This window comes from Thermobia domestica, chromosome 4, assembly GCF_964235325.1.
Source record: "Thermobia domestica chromosome 4, izTheDome1.hap1.1, whole genome shotgun sequence".
NCBI classification, from domain to species: domain Eukaryota; kingdom Metazoa; phylum Arthropoda; class Insecta; order Zygentoma; family Lepismatidae; genus Thermobia; species Thermobia domestica.
This window is the reverse complement of record NC_137457.1, coordinates 207,069,048-207,083,311: the sequence shown is the minus strand read 5'-3', so window position 1 is coordinate 207,083,311 and position 14,264 is coordinate 207,069,048. Positions and strand designations below refer to the sequence as shown.

General features: G+C 36.2%; 1 long non-coding RNA gene across 1 annotated transcript; it reads left to right on the top strand.

The window, feature by feature from the left end:
• The first annotated feature begins 1,984 nt into the window (after positions 1 to 1,984).
• On the top strand, positions 1,985 to 9,766 carry LOC145683430 (uncharacterized). The gene is made up of 3 exons (XR_014131094.1): positions 1,985 to 2,143; positions 6,014 to 6,116; positions 8,758 to 9,766. It is a non-coding gene; the product is annotated as an uncharacterized LOC145683430 (long non-coding RNA).
• The last annotated feature ends 4,498 nt before the right edge of the window (positions 9,767 to 14,264 follow it).

Here is a 14,264-nt window from a genome sequence, read left to right as displayed (position 1 = left end):
GACAAAAGAAAAAACAGAAGAAAAAAGTGAATCTGCGACTATAGCGTCTGCTCCTAAGAGCTTTCAGTTAGCAACAGAATGCTAGTACCCTAATAAAGCATTACGCATTACGTTAATCCTTTCTTTCTACCCTTCTCTTGGACTGATATGTGAATAAATAAATAACAGTGATGTTTTAGGAAGCAGGCAGGTAGTAGATGGGGCCCCATTACTTGCATCATAAGAGCTTAGAATGTAAACAAAACAATATATTTTGACTTTCTTATATTATATTTTAATCTACACAGGTTTCTCCTTTAAATTTCTCTGAGCTTATTCAACAAAGTGAAACTTTTATTCTATTCATATTTTACTCCGCATACATTTTTTCCTTTAAATTTCTTTGGGGCCCCAAGAGAGTGAAACTTTTATTTTATTTATTTTTCATCTCTTCAACTTTTTTCTTTGATTTTCTTGGGGGTCCCGAGAAAGTGAAACGTTTACTTTATTTTTCACCTATATTCAGAGTTTTTCCCTTTAAATTTCTTTGGGAGCTTCCAAGATAATGAAACTTTTATTTTATTTATTTTTAATCTACATTCAGTTTTTTCTTTAAATTTCTTTCGGGTCCCCAAGAAAGTGAGGCCCGAAGCTTATAGTTTATTTAGCTTATACGGAAATCCAGCTCTGATTAGCTTTATTAGACAGATATTTCTGTTGTTTCATCCGTCGTTTGGTGTAATATTGATTGACAATTAATTGCATTTCCTTTTAGGGAAGGTGTGGATTATAAACCTCGACAGCCCTTGTACGGCTCATGCTAACAAAGTTCCTTAGTAATTATTTTTTTACCTACCGTCGGGGGCCCCCAGAAGGCGGGGCCCGGGGCGAGGGCACCGCTCGCCCCGCCCTTACGCCGCCACTGTGTGTCAGTCTTCTACTGCTTTATTTGTTCGATTCCTGTGACTGCTACAATTCGAACTTTCCGGAGAAAAATTTAAATTTTCCAGCCATTGCTCCGTAAAGTAATCATTGAAGACTTTGACTCTTCGTCTAATCGGACAGCCTCCATGTTGATCAACAAACCATCAGAAATATACTCTACGGGTACTAGTGCCAGTGTTTCACACATCCGGACGTGACTGCGAATCTCTTTAATCTTGAGATAGTCATCGACTACCCTAGACTTTTTAGTTTCCGTCAGATGTTCTGGTTGAAATGGTAGTTGTAGCCTGAAATCACTGCATTTGGAAACGTAAAGTGTAATGCCCCACCCAACCAGGTACATTCTAGGAACGTGCCATTTAAGTTCCATATGTATCGTTTACGTACCTGGTACTTGAGAAATGTACATTTCACATGCATAGCATGTGTCGCTAGGTACATGCCTTTCGAGGAATTTCTGGCACTTGAAAGGTACTTTTACATGCTTCACTGGAATGTGAGGAATGTGAATGGCACATACCCCATGTACCACGGCCTGGTTGCGCGTAAGTTGCTTCGTATTGCGAGTAGAGTTGCCAATTTTGCCACTTTGTGGCTAGATCTGGCCACTTTGAGAACCTAGTTAGTCATAAAATTTCCAAAGAGCCAATAGTGGCTCTCTTTCTTTTCTTTTCTTTTTTTTAGAAATATGCTTTTCTCTTTTAGCTACTTTCTGAGTTTAGCCACATTTTAATATATTATGTGTGTCATTTTGCTATTTTCTGAAGTTTCATGCATTATCTAAGTTGTAACATTCTAAATCCCACTGCTAGAATTGTTTATCTCTATAACACAGTGTTATTCTCTATACGAAATTTCATCCACTCTTGTAACTAGTTGAAACAGAACCAGCCGAGTTCAAATAACAGAGATAAAAGACGTCACAACTTAAAGAAGAAGATGATATTTATCTCTGTGAGGTTAGTATTATAGGATTCGGATTTATTTATCAATGTCTCAGCGTGGAAGCTTGCTTTCTTCTAGCCATTTCTGGCCATTTTTAGCTATTCGTTTAAGCTACTTTTTCTCGTTGGTGTTGGCAACACTAAAAGCAACATTCATTTGTCTACACCCCACAAGCACATATTTTTTTAAAGGAGGGAATGATTGCAAGTGTAAAGCTGGCGGAGGCTGAACTTACAATCAACTTCATTTTCATAGGAATATACTTTTATTTCAGGTAATTATGAATGGAAATCCAACGTATATTTTTTTATATATTCTCGATAAATATACTGTCAAATTTACGAAATTAAATATAGGTTCAAACTTTTGATATGTTCACTGGAAGAAAATATAAAATTATGTATAATTCTTATGGATTATAACATAATTGAAGCGCTAAGAGAATAAAGGTGTGATGTTACATTTTTTGAAACATTACATTCTGGCGGTTCATGCACGTTATTATATATGTAACTAATGCTACGTAACAAATTATTAATGAGTCCTAGCACACAGAAAATTTTATTTTCTCTGTAGTCTTAGTCTGAGTGCAGATATTTAAAATGATGAAGTTTGGGTATAACTACCGAAGCATCGTACAACTTTTCTTTTTCTACCGGATAAAATAGTTTCTTTTGCATGGTAAGAAAAGATAATTGAGTTGTAACCTAACCTGCGTGCGGATTAATGATAAAGATTGGTACAGAAATGCATGAAATATATAGCCTACTTCTTTCTCTCTGCATTAGCTTTCGGCAAGGTTCTAGAACACAGGTCCTCCATTTCATTGAGCTGTAGTTAAGACAGAAAACAACGTGCCCTGGGAGGCTCTAACCCACCTTCACTTGCTAACGCTCGCTCGGTACTACTGTCTAAATTAAATATTAAACTTTGGTGCAGGAAGGAACAAACCTAGCTACTAACCTATATGGGGACCTTCCCTTCACTTTATGTACCTTCAGCAATCACTGAGGTGTGCCTTGCATTCCCCGGTGGAGATTCACTTTAAGAGATCTTGCGCAAAATAACCAGCCAATCTGTGCTTGGTGGCCACTAAAAAGAACGAATGCTATCTAACGGAGTCAGTGCAGGAGCGGGCTACACAAGGATACGTCCGTAGAAGGCACTCGCGTCAGCGATGGTGGGTCGCGTAAACGAGGATTGTGGAAAACCTGCTTTCATAATAAAAAATATATGTTTTAGTTAGTCATATGCACATTACATTTATTGCATATTGCCCTTTATTAATCTACCATAACTTAATGGGCGAATTTGTGCATATCAGGTTCGACTTTAATTAATACATTTTCACGTAAATACGCATCTCACAGGTAAGAGCACACCGTATCGTGATTACTTACACACTACCCTATTAAAATATATTGGATTAAGTTCCAAAGTTGGTTGTCTGTTGCTAACAAAATTTTGAAAAGGGTAAACTTTACAACGCCCGCTCCAGCAGGTATACTCACTAAGAAATGAGGAATTACACTCTAATAATTTTATGAGAATGAATCAAAACTTACCTAACCTTAAGTTAACCCGTTCCTAGCCCTCTACCCTACTTATTTCTATCCTAATTTACTCTGGCCTACCGTACTCTACAATACTTTGTACAAGGGCCCTACTTATTGATGCGCAGCTGGAGCGTGTCTCGTAAAGTTTATCCTTTGAAAATTTACCGGGTTGAAATGAATAACTTTCTTGTTTCTGTGCTTGATAATGGGATGTATTCCGAAGTTGGTCGTCCGCCTAGTTTTTGGCTAGAAGCTTAATAATTGAGTCCTTTCTGTTCCAAAGTTTAATATTTAATTCACATTTATTGCCGAGCGAGCGTTACGAGTGAAGTCGGGTTAGAGCCCGCAGGACACGTTGTTTTCAATTTTTCTTACAGTTAAGTGGGAAGGGGGACTTGTGTTCCAGAACCTTGCCGGCAAGTTGGTTATGTACTTACTGTTACATTGAAAAGTATAACTTTCTCCATCTTTCTTTACAGTTATTTGCTTACCACATGTTTTACAATTTACTTCTAGATTTATTAAGCTGTGACTTTTACTTACTTTTAATAGATTTTTCTGATTATCACCAGCCATGTTCACAACAAAGAAATGCTCATTACATTCCCATAATGCTACTATGAGAAATCCTTGCCCCACGTAGTTCCCTCCGCTTGCCAAATAGTTCCATGTTTAGAACTGTTTATATAAGAAAATAAGCACAACTTCCGCTCTCGTTATACATTATCAAGCACAAAAACAAGCAAATTATTCATTTCTTTCCTTTAAATTTTCAAAATTTTGCTACCATCGGACGACCAACTTTGGAACAACCCTTGATACTATATAAGAAGAGGAAAAAGTTGTGTTAATTTTTTATATACGCGGTTCACTACATGATACTATTTCGCAAGCAGAGGGAACTACTTCGCGCAAGGTTACCGCATGGTAGGATTGTGGGCATGTAATGAGCATTTGTATTGTAAACATGGCTGCAGGTACTCAAACATCTGAGGTAACAGTAATCCAGTTTTGAAACAATAAGGTAATAATCAAGCTTAATAAATCTAAAAATAAATTGCAGAAAATGTGGTAACCAAATAAGTACAAAGAAACGTGGAGAAAGTTATACTTTTCAAAATTACTCCTAAAATTAGACTATACACATTAAAAGTCTGAATATCGGAGAGGTTTCCGATACAGTTTTCCGAAATTTACTAAGATGGTAAACTATATGTAAAATTTCCAAACTTAGTACTAAAATTAGACTATACTTATAAAAAAGTCAGCATTTCAGAGGGGAGTCCGATTCATTTTTCTTTGGTGTGGCTCAGTGTCGTGCTGTGGGCAGAAGGCGGGCGGGGCAACTGTCCAAGCTCCGAAGTAAAGGGGAGCAAAATTCAGGAGGGAAAAAAGTAAAGATAGAATGTTCGTTCGGAAAGTAAGTTCCGTTTGGTAATAAAAAAGAAATAGAGTACAGATAAAGAAAGCATTTTTGCACAAAAATCAATAACACTTGCACTACTTTTCCACATAACTCCCGTAATTTTCCAGGCATTTTTCATAGCGTTGCCTAAGTTTGATTCCTGAGACATAGAATGTTGCCGCCTGTGTTGTCAATCATGTGGTAATGTGTTCTTTGAACTTTTTATTGTTGAGTGCTCGTGGGTTTTCTCGGGGTTCTCCCGTTTCCTCCCACTTTCTTCATTCCACCATTTCACTCATCTCTCATCATCACCGTCTCCTTTAGCCTAACCGGCATAACCGTGGGACGTAAAACTTAGATTTTTTTTATTGTTGAAACGCTTAGCACCAAGTAAAAACTCCAGATGCAGAAACAGATAGAAGTCGCTAGGAGCGAGGTCGGGACTGAACGCAGGATGGCTAAAAACGTCCCAGCCAAAGCTTTCATGGAATTATTTGGTCATATTCCCAGTGTGTGGTCGGGCGTTGTTTATACTCTCTTTTCTTGCTGAGAGTATTTCGCTTCGTATTGTACTTAACAGTAAAAGAGTTGCAAACATATAGTATGAAGAAAGCTGAGAATCGAACTCGTCAAACACTATTGATGGGAAGAGGCAGAAAAATAAAAATTGATTTTTTTCTTATATTTGATTTGTATACCGTTTATTTTTAACTATCAAATATCTATTTTTTCATAATTCTGTACCTACATTAACTTTTAGGTAGAGTGGGCGATGACGATATATCAGACACAAAATAAATGAAAACTTTACGCACCGCAACGTAGTAAAATGAATAAAAGTAGTTTCATTCACTTCATATTACCTTTGTCAGTTGTATTAAAAAAGGACATACAGGTCTGAAGTAGGACGTGGTTAAAAAATGAAAGGAATAAAATCAGGAAGAGAGTTTTTCAACATTTCAGATCACTACAGAACCTAACTTCATACTGTGGTGGCCTTGCATATTGAAAAGTACTCTTCCTAATTTTATTCCTTTCATTTCTTAACCACGTCTCATTCCGGATCGTGTATGCTTCATTTTTAAAACTACGACTGGTGGTGATGTGAAACTACTTTTATTCATTTTAATACATTGTGGTATATATTTAAACTTACATTTATTTTGTCGTTGTTTTTTCACAGATGTCGTTCGTGTGCACGCCTGCGAAGCTACGGATGCTCAAATTATAGAACCGATCCAGCGCTGGCTAGTAAAGGGGAAACAAAGAGCAATGAAGGAAAAGGAGTACGTATAAAATTCAACTATTAAATTGAACATATGCATCTAACACTTCTTATCCCACAATAAAATTTAGACGGCTGAAAACAGTTATCTCAACCTTTTGTCACTCGCGCTGTTGGAAAAAAGCAAACAGGTGAATAAAAACTAATGATTTTTATGAACGGTCGCATTAGAGAAGCCACCCTCACTGCTATTCCTCAAGTGGTTCCTCCCCCTCTTCCTACCAAAAGCTCGGTGACGTGCTCTAATTGTAGTAGCTTGCAGTACAGGTTGAGAAAATAGTTTCGTCTGTGTTTGCTTTTTTCAAACGCGCGAGTAGTTCCGTGATTACAGTAGCAACCGTATATTTTTATGGAGTTTGAAATTTTCCAACGCGCGATCGTTAATGTGATAATTACTGTTTATGAGTGAAGTTTTGTTTTTCTAAGCAATGTCTCGCTTCTTGAGTACAAGGAGATACAGAAGTGGTTTCAGACCCGTATCCACGGGGGGGAGGGGGCCGGGCCCCCCCTAAACCTTGGCTGGCCCCCATAAAATTTCACGGTAGGCTTGCAAATTAACTATAATATGGTGATGAAGTATAATATGATTGGGTCGGCCCCCCTAACTTCTACCGCCCCCCCCTAAATTTTTGGGCTGGCTACGGGCCTGAGTGGCTTGACAATATTAATGCAAACGATATGGATGTGAGTTACAGTTACAATGAAAATAGTGAAGATTTTTTTCATTGGGAAAGACAGAAAAACAAAATGGAAGAAGTGACTGGCAGCACCGGCAAAGACAAAGTGTAAAAACATTGTGAAAAAGATGCTACGACCGAAATTTAGTCAAGGCTCTCTCGTTCAGCAACAGCAGAACCATTATTGGCTCAACGCGTGGATGTGTCGATGGTTTGGGTTTTAGTTCGCATTTTTGCCATGGATCAAGACGTTTTGACAGAACTATAGCAACAACACGAAATGTTCTAAGTAATTTACTCAACAATTGCATGCATTACTTCCAATAAATGTTACTAAATATATTATTGTACCTCAAAATGTCAATGTTGGAAAAAAGCAAACGCGCGAGTAGTTATGTTACTAAATTTGGCGCGAGTGACAAAAGGTTAATGTGTAGAAGTAGGGAAGATAAAATACCTTAGATCTCAAGAAAGCAAAAAAGCGTATCATATATATCCTCATGTGTATAAGTGATGTGAGTTCAATGTATCAACATGGCCCTTGACAACAAGATAATTTAGGAGTTCCTTGTTATTATTTGTGCCAAAGTTAAAAGATGGTTTCTTAAGAATAATACCCATTTAACCATGTTGTTTCTTAAACATTTACATAAATTGTTACATTTACACGTATCTTGACTTCAAGAGCCCGAAGATGTAGACTTACAAAATCAATATAATTACGGTCACCTTAAGGTGTGACAAGTTTTTTTTTCCGTCTTTTAAAGAATAAGATATAGAATTTCTATAATCTATGCCTCCTTTAGCTGTGCTCAGTCTCGAATTGCTGCATGCTTTATTTGTGGTAGAAAGCGTGGGACTGTATTGCATGTAATGTAGTGAGTTACAGAGACATGTTTACAGATTTTATTTGCCAGCATTAGACGTACGCAAGATTTGAGGCCAACATCATGGCTCTACGTGCCACAGAAGCCGTCTCACAATCACTCTTTTGCGGACTAATTTCAATAATCGTATCAGCAGTTTTCGTGATTTCCCCTCGGTGAAGCTACGATTTGATACTATTTATTTTTTTGGTGGGGAGGGGGGGTGACATTAATGATCCGTGTTTCATGACAATCCAGAAAGTATTCAGATACTTACGCATAATATTAAGCGAGCTGTTTGTGAAATCACGCCCCAAACCATCTAACAAACGTATACTGCAAAATCAGGTTGACAGGATCCGCTACTGCCAAGCAATTTTAGACAGGTATTTGAATGAAATTATCGCCCATACTTAATCGGAAGGATACAATTTACAATAAAGCTACAAACGTTCAATCATGCTGAATAGTGTTTCTTTGCGACTTTTAAATAGAAACCAGCCGATGGTTCATCCTTTCTGTTGAAATATTTAAGATTTGAGAAATGATTTTTTATTTTTATTTTTAACGATTAGAATAAAAATATAAACATTACTTAGTGTAGCTTCTAGCACACGGTTTAGATTTCAGTATTCCTTTCATACTTCACTGGGAATAAAATCTGAAACTATTTTTGCAGAACCTTGTAATTATTTATTCACGTAATAAGATCATTGTAATATTACAACTTAAAAAAAAAACAATGATGTCAAATTTTTAAAAAGCATTAGCTATTGCTTATTCTTGCAAGGATTTTATCTCCTTTCAATAAAATTGATTTACTATGTGCTTATTTTGGAACTCACTTTAAAGGAATTTGAACTATAAAAAGGTCAACATTACAGGAAATGTTTTCACTACACACTTAAATCCTGTTGCAAGTTCAATTCAATTCAATGTTTTCATTCTTTTGATAATGCAGACAATTTAAGAATACTATGAGAGGAGGAGGATGTATCTTTTTCCCATTTTGAATAGAAAACGAAATTTATGTTTAGATACTGTGAACTTGCAAGCTAATCGTTATTATTTGATTTATTTTTTTCTTCTTTTCTTAAAGAGAAATCAATCTGTAACGACCCATCGTTTGGAGACCTTTTTGTTCCCCCGAGATGGATTCGTCACCAATAAAAAAAAAGAAGAGGAGTAATGAAATTAAGAAAGTTATGTTTGTACTTAGGAGAGGAGTAGATAATTTGAGTTTTTGTGTATAAGAATTATATTATTAAAATTGGTATTTAAATATATTTTTGTCACTTTGTTATTTTATTCTTAAAAAAAAAAAAAAAAAAAGAAAATTGTAATGAGGGATTATCAGCCGCGCGAATGAGAGAGATATTAGAGTTAGTCGCGTGAGCGAGAGGCGTGGTTTTCCTCTCGAGACTTCGTCGGTGGTTCTCGATCGGTGTGTTATTAGTTTGGGGAAGAACAAGGAGTTTGAATGCCTCTGAACGGGAAACCTATTTTGTTCGATTATAATGAAAACAAGAATTATTCTTAATAATGTTTTTGGCGAAAGTGTTAATTCAGTTTGTGTTCTTTTTTAAAAAAAGAGGAAAAAAGAACGAATTTTCTAAGAGAAGTCTGGTTTTATTTTTGAAGATGATTAGACAAAAATATTTGATTGCTTATTTTTTGGTAATTAATGATTGAATAGTTATTTTGAATTTTATAAAAAAATAGAAATTTTTTGTAAAAGGAAAGAAAATTCAACTTTAACTTGAATTTTACTGCGTTTATTAATTCATTTGGATAGACATTAATGATACTTCACGATTTTTGATTTCTGCTAAAGCAACTTTTATTGGATTCTGTGTATTGAATGAAAATTTTGATGTAAAGGCGTGCTTTTCATTATCAGTCTAATTTTGCTTAAATATTTAAAATTTAGTTCTGGTAAATAAATTCTCGATTCAGTGTTCCGAATTATTTACCTAGGTTTTTTTTTTATTAATTGAAGTAATATTGTGGATACGTGTATAATTGTATATTTGTAGAAATCTAACGTATTTCTGCATATTCACAACCACCTAATTATTTTAATAAAGATTGTTATTGAAATATTGAAATTTGTTTTTTTTCTTTCTTTGAAATTTTAATTTGTCTTTTTTTTTTTTAATTTTTCCCATTTGGCTTTGAATACTAAGGGATATTGGATTAATTAAGGTTATATCGTGACAGGCGCTGGAGTGACGTTGCTTTCCGAAACAAGTCTTCTCTCCCGGGCTTGGCTGTTTGAGATTAAATCTACAGAATATTTTTTATTTTATTTTATTTTATTTTTTCGATTTGGTTTCATTCGAGTTGGGCTAGGGGGATAGGGACGGTTACATCAGAGAGAAGATAAAGACCAGACATTAAAAAAAAAGAAAAAAAAGAAAGAGTTATGTTCTTGCATTCATAATGCGGACCAGTGTTCTAGAAGTATCTCTTAAAGAGAACTTTAGAAAAGGATTTACCCTCGCACTGCTCTGCTCAAAGTAAAGAGTTACCCATTTATGAGAACTAAAATTATTTTAAAGTTGTGTATTGATACTGAAATTAAGAGAATGAAGTGTTTTAAGCGTAGATCAATATGAAGTTAAACTATACGTAAAATATGTAAAGTTAACGGTAAAATTATACTAAATTTACATAAATGTTGAAATTTTCCGCAGGTCCGGATCCTCCAAAATCCCCTTTCGTAGCCACAGGGGCGCGGTGGCTCAGTGGTAGAGCGTCCTTGGTGCTTGGGGTCTTGGTTCGATCCCAGCTTGCGCCGTGTAAACTTTGTGGTGGACAAAAACTGTGCTCTGGATTTCTCGGAGTTCTTCCGTTTCCTCCCACTCTTCATTCCAGAATTTCTCATCATCACCGTCTCCTTTAACCTAATCGGCATAACCGTAGGACGTAAAACTGGAAGATTTCATTTCCTTTAGTACACCACCGTATATTAGGTTTGACTCTTACCACACACACACACATATTACCCTAAGACAGTGCTGTTCAACCTTCTTTTTCTCACGTACCCGTGGACACAATTCATCATCCAATTGTGTACCAGCTGTAGATAAATTAAATCAAAATGAGCTTATTAAATATTCAGGGGTACGCGTACCTCTGGGGATACGTAATCCGAAAATAAGCATATTTGGAAATCAAAGCAGAACATGTGTTGATTAAAAGAGGGACAAATAGAGAACCAGCAAACGGACAATCAGTCTACAAATCAAAAGACTATTTACAGGGGGATAAAGTGCACATTCCCAAAAAAATAATATGGGAAATTTCAAAATATGCTTATTTTCGGATTACGTATCCCCAGAGGTACGCGTACCCCCGGTTGAATAGCACCGCCCTAAGGAACATTACTGACATGCCTAGTACATTCCTGGCACATGCCAAGTAAATGTGTCAAGTACATACACGGTACGTGATATACACATAATAGATACATTCCTCGGTATGTGTCATGCACGTACTTTTGGGCGGAAGTAACCTTATTCCTTACATATGTATTTCACATGATTGCTCTATTCACGTACCTATCATGTACATTCCAATGTACCTCGAGGAACATTCTTTACACATGACCAGTATGTACTTGTGTTGGGTGGGGCATTATTTGCTGCAGTTTAAAAATCCATCTTCACAACTCTAATTTTTCACAAGTGAAAATAGATGTCTGTATCTGCTCAAAGTTGGAGAAACGTCATGTGTCTTTACAGGCGCACAACTAGAAGTTCTTGTTGGGAAGGGTTCAAAGTTTGGGGAAGTTGAATATTACAAGACAAAGTTCGGGGGTCTATGTAATATTGAACTGGTGTTGTTCTACACCCGAAAAGACTATATGCTATTGTTAAGTACTGCCACCTATATTCTCAGAAAAAAACATACGAAGTAGATTCTCTTATAAGCAAAGAAGGAGTATAGATGAAATGTAAGATCAAATGTTTCCCCGACATCTATCATTCCTCTGTCAGAAAGTTATAGTTTTATATTATAAAAGTATAAAAATGTATGTTGAGTTACGGAGTTTGGGAGAGTCCGGAACCGTTGAACACTCCACATGGGTACGCCCTTGTATCTTTACTTCTGATAGCCAAAGCACAACCTGCATTGCCTATTTAGCTTTACATATTTTGCAGTTTTACTTACTTCTGATGGGTTGTCTGGCTTCATGGGATGACTATAGATTGTTAAAATCATATGTTTAGTTTTGTTTAATTTAACCTCTAGGAAAGTAATGAAAAATTAAAAGGAGATAGAATTTTTATCCTGCCCCCTCCCGAAGTTCTGAGTCCCCGACATTTACCGTGATTGTCACTCTCTCTTTTACAGATTGCCCTAGTGATATGCTTAGATTTAATGTTGGGTGCAGGGGTAGAGCGCTTACCTCTGGCGGGGTCCCTGGTTCGATCTTCGGCCAAGTTTGTGGTTTCAGTGTCCGTGGATTTTCTCGAGGTACTCCTATTTCCTCCCACTTTCTCATTCCACCAATTCTTTCATCATAATTCACTTGCTTTAATCATCGTATTCTTTAGCCTAAGGGATATAATCATGGACGTTAAACTGAAAGATTTCACTACATTTTTCAACATTGGATGCACATTCAAACGCACACAAGTTGAACCTCATATCAAATTTGAAACGCTTTTGGCAGGTTTCTAACAACAGTAATGATTATCTCAAGAGCTTCAATTTAATTGGCATTAATAGCCGATAGCTCAATAATCTAATAACGTACTTCAGACCATTTGCATGTATTCTGTTTATAAACATAATAGGTTTTTCATTGTTATATCTTCACCCTGGCAACCCTAAACTTACGAGTCGATTTATGTAAAACTTTACGATTGTGATATAAGATAAATCAGCAAAAACAAATCTGTGGGAAACGACACCGAAATCGAGTCGTGGAAAACCGCACGTAAGCGTTGTTGTGGGCAAGCATTTGGCTAAAATTGAGCTTCATAAAAGTTTCAAATCCTGTATATAATAAATTTAGTTCTTATTTGGTTATCTCTTGAGTTTACCTACCAACCAACATGCGGTTATACAAATATTAATGTTCAAATCTACACAAATATGGTTACAGCCCTTGTCTAAAAGTAAATAGCAAAGCACGTTCATGTTCAGTGTCATCACTATCTATTTTGAAATATTCAAATTCATTAAATACAGCTAAAGTTACAATTAAATCATCACAATATATCACTGTAGAAATACACAGTTGTTAATGCATAAGTGTAAATATGATTACAGTACTTGCAGTTGCCTTATTTTGCAATTAAATTGAAACAATACAGTTCTTGAGTTGTAGTTAAATCGTCACAAAAGTTCTAAATCGGCAAACTGCCTCAAGCTACCGACATCTGTTAACAATAAATGATAATGGAAGTTGATAGTTATTAGCGTGACTACTATAGGAATTCGTGTGATGCACTGAGATGTTTGCTGTTTATAAATACGAATAAATTGAAAAGAATGACCTCGAATTCTACCTGGGGTACGTGCAGCTAAATCATCTGTAAAATATTAAAACTTTACTATGATTATTGATAACACTAGTTAACAAATTTAAACTTTTTGTTTGTTACATGGGAAAAATCACCTGATCTTAAAGGAACTTTTTGCGCTGAATTCGAATATGCACTCGGTTTCTCTCCATCACGTACAGTTTTCCCGTAATAGAGGGATTTTCGGGAAATTCCCTCAAAATTTCCCTTTTTCAGATATTTTATTCCCCTAGGTCCTGTCCCCTTACATATAGTAACATAGAAATTATACCTAAGTATACCTTGATTTATATTTAATAAACCCTAAAAGTTTCGTAAAAATCGCTTTGTTCTTTCTAGAGAAATAAATATATTTGTATGTATACTGTGTGCACTGTTTATTGCACCTGATAGTAATGCTTTCAGATCTCCTGAGTTGGGGTAAAAACGATTTGCTTTATTACTACAAACACAGACATAAAAATGAATATTTACAATAGTCAACAACACACTTGTATTGCTCTCTGTAAATTGTGCGTCGTGCTACGTCACTTTACTTGCATGGGCCAAAGGGAAACGGAGATTCATGAAATTTGCTGTACCAATGGTGTGGAGAGAACCCACCAACCATCTGGATGATTGTTATTTTTGTCTCACAGTAGTTAAGGGACATTCTAAAAAAAGCAAATACACAATAAGTTATCCCAACGTTAAATCCGCAATTAGAGCTATTCCGCACGGGGATGAACTTCCACTTCCCGAGCCCCCTACCAACTGGGAAGAGATATGGCCAAAAGACTCTGATGATGATCATGACCTTGATGAACCATCGACATCAACATGTACATCCAGGAATCCAACGTTCATCCCTGACTGTGTTCGCGAGCCACATTTCATCCGGCAATGTGAACTTAATGACCTAGTCCGTGATTTGCACCTGACAAAACAAGAGGCGGAACTTCTGGGATCAAGGCTCCAGCAGTGGAACTTATTGGATGCAGAAACGAACATATCAGTGTACAGGAAAAGACATGTTCAATTTTCAAGCTATTTCTCAATGCAAGATAATGTGTGCGTATGTACGGATATA